This window comes from Palaemon carinicauda, chromosome 36, assembly GCF_036898095.1.
Source record: "Palaemon carinicauda isolate YSFRI2023 chromosome 36, ASM3689809v2, whole genome shotgun sequence".
Lineage (NCBI taxonomy): Eukaryota > Metazoa > Arthropoda > Malacostraca > Decapoda > Palaemonidae > Palaemon > Palaemon carinicauda.
This window is the reverse complement of record NC_090760.1, coordinates 17,446,926-17,453,584: the sequence shown is the minus strand read 5'-3', so window position 1 is coordinate 17,453,584 and position 6,659 is coordinate 17,446,926.

Sequence of the window (6,659 nt, the reverse complement as noted above, 5' to 3'; positions counted from 1 at the left end):
AGTCCGCGTCGCAATTTATGAATGCAAAGCCTGGTTGAAATGCAACACGGATAAAGTAAAGCCATGCTTGAGCAGCTTCAATTTCTCCATCAGCGTCATTGAGGTGATAGTCATTCGTTGATAAATGTACGAGTTGTTATTTGATAAGCGAGAAAGGGTGAAGTTTCGATTCATTTTAATAATGATAATAATAATAATAATAATGATGTTAATAATATTAATAATAATAATAATAATAATAATAATAATAATAATAATAATTATAACAATAATAATAATATACAAGTTGTTATTTGATAAGCAAGAAGGGATGAAGTTTTGATTCATTTTAATGATAATAATAATAATAATAATAATAATAATAATAATAATAATAATAATAATAATAACATACAAGTTGTTATTTGATAAGCAAGAATGGATGAAGTTTTGATTCATTTTAATAATAATAATAATAATAATAATAATAATAATAATAATAATATACAAGTTGTTATTTAATAAGCAAGAAGGGATGAAGTTTTGATTCATTTTAATAATAATAATAGTAATAATAATAATAATAATAATAATAATAATAATAATAACTACAAAATTTCTCTGAGTGCAGATCCCCGTCACGGAAGCTTATATCTCGAAACCAGCTTGCCTTTCCAGCGTCAATTTAGACCGTATGTGTATCTGAAGTCTGTGTGACAACCATGTGCGAACTTGGGGTTAAGGTTAGGGTTAATTCCGTCAACCTTTTGCTCGACCTTGACCTTGGCCTTTGACCTATGATTTTCAAAATGGAATCCCTTCCTCGTCTTAACATAACAATTATTCTCTGAAAGTATCACTACTCTATGAGTAAAATTGTGGCCAGGAAGTTGTTCACAAACAAACAGACAAATGAACAAACAGGGGCGAAAACATAATCTACTCCAAACTTCGTTGGCGGTGGTAATAATAATAATGACGTTTGTGTTGTGAACACAATTTGGTGTTTTGCGTAAACGTTTCTACAATTGATTGTGAGCAATATAGAAAAAAAATCATGATCGTCTTGGAGTTTGTGAATGCTGTTTGTTTATGATATCTATGGGAAAACTAGTGTGTTTGTGACCACTGGGTGTATGTGAGCGAGTCTTGAACTTTATTACACTTGTGTACGAGTTTATTTAATTTAGTATTTTTATTTACGTTTGTGAAAGTAAAACATGTGTTCATGAGTTTTTTTATAATATATAGTTCTCATTTCCACCTTTTGTGTATAATCAAAGTACAAACTATCTTTTTTTTCGTGTGTTTGTGAGCGATGGGGGTACATAAAATGTTTGTTTTTGACAGCATCAATAGTACAGTATAAGCAATTTTCCATAGACACATACTACTTAGATCTGGATATACACAGAATTTCCATGAACATGTGTGTTTGTGAATGCTGGAAGTATGTATAAATCCAGGAACACTGTTTATAGCAGTAAAGAGTTTATAATATCTCTAGCCACTTGTAAGTGACGAATATATAAGAAATTTTCATGAAACTGTGCGTTTCAGAAGACTTGGTCGATATGAAATTTGAATAACGATGATAACCAATTTGACATTTGAATTTACAAAGACTTCTTGGATAAACTAACAACAGTAGGAAGCTTTGACCGAACCCAAGAAAAGAATATGGTTCTAACGAGTGGGTTCGAATCCCACCATTGAAGGGTACACTTAAAAATTTGCAGTAAAAAATGGTAAATGCCTGGCAACATTTATTCCAGGATTTTAACCATTTTGAAAATGGATATATTGACGTTAAGGAGTGATATTGCGGTCACCGACCCTTAAAAGATAATAACGAAGTAAGGTAGAATTACGGTCGCCTGTATTCTACTGAAATACGGCTGAGAACAATATATTTTTACAGAAAATTTCCGATTAAAATTACGGCTTTTTTCAAGTGTAGTTTTTTCATTAACCTCCCTCCCTTCCGGATTAAATATGTTTCAAATATTCTGGGGAAATCTAGAAGTTAAGTGATCCTTGTGGCTATATATATATATATATATATATATATATATATATATATATATATATATAAATATATGTATATATGTATATATTTATAAATATATATGTATATACAGTATATATGAATATATATATATATATATATATATATATATATATATATATATATATATATATATATTTGTCACGCTGAGCGGCAATCACTCGTAAAGCATAATCTCTAACAAAATGCCCAAACTGCCGTGTGGTAGTTATGAAAGGTGGAGGGGGTGGGAAGGGTTGAATCTGTGTGTGCATGTATGCATGTCTATCTAAATATTTGGCCGTCATTTTTTGACGGGTTGCGCACACCAATAACACGTTCGACAAGGACACAGGTATGTCTATCACTAACATCATAACAAGCACAAGGATAGAGAGAGAGAGAGAGAGAGAGAGAGAGAGAGAGAGAGAGAGAGAGAGAGAGAGAGAGAGAGAGAGACTATAATTAATGGGGCAATAACTTGAGTCTTTCTGTAACATTTAACATTGCATACTTAACCTCAAGTATGCAATTACTGTAGCACAATGTAACACAGATTAATATCTTCGGACGGGTCAAAACAGCAATATAATGTACCCGCAAGAAACGAAGGAAGAAGAAAGTGGATCAAAGGAAGAGAAACGATAATTATGAGAGAAAGAGGGACACGTTCTGAACTGTTCTTAGTCGAATGCATTAATTTCTCACTGAAGATAAATGTGACAGGACCGACTTGACCCAGAATTGCAAACTTATTAATGGCAGCTTTCAAATGTTGCTAGACTTCTTCTTGCAAAAACAATAACGAAAATAGAATTTCAGTCAAATGACTTTGAACGACCCATGTCGACTCACTTGTAACTTATCCCCAGTGACCGTAAATGAACTGAGACGATACAGAGGTCAGCCTTCTCCTTGCATATGCCCAAAAATGAAATCCTCTTTAAAGGATGTTGAATGACCTGACTTGACATAGGAATATCATACATGCATGCCCAAATTCCAGACATTCCAATTGACCTGAAATTACCTTAATGACCCTAAATGAACTGAAATGATACAAAACTCACAACGACATCACTCTTCTTGCATAAATCCAAAATGAAATCAGCTTTAAAGGCTTCTGAATGACCTGAGTTGACACAAGGTTGTCCAAAGTCTCAAGATATTCTAATTGACCTGAAATTACATTAATGACCCTAAACGAACTGAGATGATACGAAACTCACAAGTCATCAATCTTCTTGCATATGCCCCAAATTAAATCAGCCTTAAAGGCTTATGAATGACCTGAGTTGACACAGGATTGTCCCAAGAATCTAGACATTCTAATTGACCTGATATTGTCTCAATGACCCTAAATGAACTGAGACGATAGAAAACTCACAAGTCAATAATCATCTTGCATAGGCCCAAAATGAAATGAGTTTTAAAGGATTATGAATGACCTGAGTTGACACAGGATTGTCCCAAGACTCTAGACATTCTATTGACCTGATATTGTCTCAATGACCCTAAATAAAACCGAGACGACAGCAAACTCACAAGTCAATAATCATCTTGCATAGGCCCAAAATGAAATCAGTTTTAAAGGATTATGAATGACCTGAGTTGACACAGGATTGTCCCAAGACTTTAGACATTCTAATTGACCTGATATTGTCTCAATGACCCTAAATGAACTGAGACGATAGAAAACTCACAAGTTAATAATCATCTTGCATAGGCTAAAAATGAAATAAGTTTTAATGGATTATGGATGACCTGAGTTGACACAGGATTGTCCCAAGACTCTAGACATTCTAATTGACCTGAAATTGACTCAATGACCCTAAATGAACTGAGACGACAGAAAACTCACAAGTTAATAATCATCTTGCATAGGCCCAAAATGAAATCAGTTTTAAAGGATTATGAATGACCTGAGTTGACACAGGATTGTCCCACGTCTCAGGACATTTAAATTGGCCTGATATTGTCTCAATGACCCTAAATAAAACAGAGACGACAGAAAACTCACAAGTCAATAATCATCTTGCATAGGCCCAAAATGAAATAAGTTTTAAAGGATTATGAATGACCTGAGTTGACACAGGATTGTCCCACGTCTCAGGACATTTAAATTGACCTGAAATTACCTTAATGACATATATAGTAGCTGGGATGTACGACGCGCCAGGTCCGTCGGGAGAGTCGACCTCGTCTTCACTGTCCGAGGGCTGCATGCTGGTAAGTCAAAACCCAGGTCGGGAGGTCGGCCCAGGTCAGGGGAGGTCACGTGACAGTTCCGAGGGGCGCGGGCCAGGGCTGAAGAGGGACAAGATGCATAGTTAGTGGTCTTTATAATAACTGTGGATAAATTGGTCATTTACTTAAATTAGTACATTAATGTCGCGGATAGTGTAAGTGGGCTGAAAAGATAGTGTGAATTCGTTAAATATGATCGAAAGACGTATAAATCAACGTAAATACTTTAAAGGAATGACTGTACAATCTTATGTTTGTTATATCAATATTTATTTGTTAACTGTGCTAAGTTTTTACAAGGGATTTTGCAGGACAGTGACTTGAGTAATAACTTGTGTGGAAATAATGGTGCATGCTAGAAAATGTCAAAATACTAAAGATCTCTGAACAAGTCTTATCAAGATGAACTCTAATACACCTTACCATATCACAAAACATTGATGAAAAAACATATACAGCAAGAGCTAAATCAGGTCTTAAAAAAAAAAGCATATATAAAACCGATTCCTTTTTCACAACTCCAGCAGATACAGTTTGTCGAAAAACAGAAATAGAAAAATCCAGTAGATTTTCAATGCACCTAGAGAATTGTACCAACCGTGTGTCACACGATCGTACATAGTAACGACATTTCATTTTGTGTATATATTATGCTTGTATCTTCGCTCTCCCCTCGCACTGACAAGAACCTGAAATAACATGTCTGTTTTTCTCACCAGTTAACAGTTATGGTGAAAGCAACTAAGTAACTTTATTACAAAACACTCGCTTTTATGTACAACCTCCATGCAAAAAAGGCATAAAAGACATAACAAGCAATTTCATGTTCAACCGACACCGCACCGGTTAACAGTTAATGGTGAGAAAAAGTCATGTTATTTCAGGTTCTTTTTAGTGCGAGGGGAGAGCGAAGATACAAGCATAATATATACAAAAAATGAAATCTCGTTACTATGTACGATCGTGTGACACACGGTTGGTACAGAATAAACAGTTAGATAGAGCAACTTAGACGATTTCTGCAAAAATCAAAGAAACACCAAGGAACCAGATCCCAACAGATATTGCCAAATTGATATTGTAAACAAGCAAAGGAACCCATGAAGTCTATTCATATTCTGGAATACCTCCACTGTCTTGGGGTAGAGTTCTCTTGCTTGAGGGTATACTCGGGCACACTCTTTTATCTTATTTCTTTCCCTCTTGTGTTTAAGTCTCTATAGTATATATTTGAAAGATTTATTTTAATGTCGTTACTGTTCTTAAAATGTTTTATTTTAATGTTTCATTACTTCTCTTGTATTTATTTATTTCCTTACTTCCTTTCCTCGCTGGGCTATATTTTTGGTTGGAGCCCTTGGGCTTATAGCATCCTGCTTTTCCATCTAGGGTTGTAAGCTAGCAAGTAACAACAACAATAATAATAATAATAATAATAATAATAATAATAATAATAATAATAATAATAGCAGTAGTAGTAGTAGTAGTAGTAGTAGTAGTAGTAGTAATAATAATAATAATAATAATAATACAGGAACGTAAGGCATCAAGTCAAATTCCACAGCCCCTTGCGATGCAACAAAGATAAATAGGAGCTTGTGATATCCTTTTATAATCGTACAAACAGATAAGGAATCTAAAAATGCCACTGCCTCTCGGAGCAGCTCGGAGACAAGGAAGAGATTTCAGCTGGATAAGGAAATATTACGAATTCAAGCCATAAACCAAAGACACAACATTCTTATCACCATCCAATTATACGAACAAATGTGCTTGGTCGGATATTTCCTTTTAAGTAACTAAACAGACGTACTCTGTGTGTGGTTATATTTATAAATCACGAAACCTGGCAGTTCCACTGTAGAGAGAGAGAGAGAGAGAGAGAGAGAGAGAGAGAGAGAGAGAGAGAGAGAGAGAGAGGACCCTTTCCCACTATAAGAACGTTGCATGCAACAAACTTACATTGTGAAAGCGCTCTGAAAGAAAAATGTCTACAATGCAATTTTAAACGACACAAGTCACTTTTACACTAAAGAATTTATCCCAGTTTATGCACGAACTAGATCAAGGTCAATGATGATTTATATAAGCATTTCTTATACACAGGAAAACCACACTTGCCAACATCAATAAAAAACACATTTATGAGACTTTGCAATTCAACCCGTGTTATTGATTAAATGTTTTTATTTGCGGTCGTCAACTGTCTGTGCGTGTTACTGCAATATTTATGCTTATTATAACAATTAGCTGTTCGCAAATATTAATATTTTTGCAGGTGTTATACTACTGCGCAATCCATTGTAACCTCATTTTCTCGAAGGTCTCAAAACGAAATAGAGGGGCATTCAGTAGCACGATTAATAGAATATTATATCAATCCTGC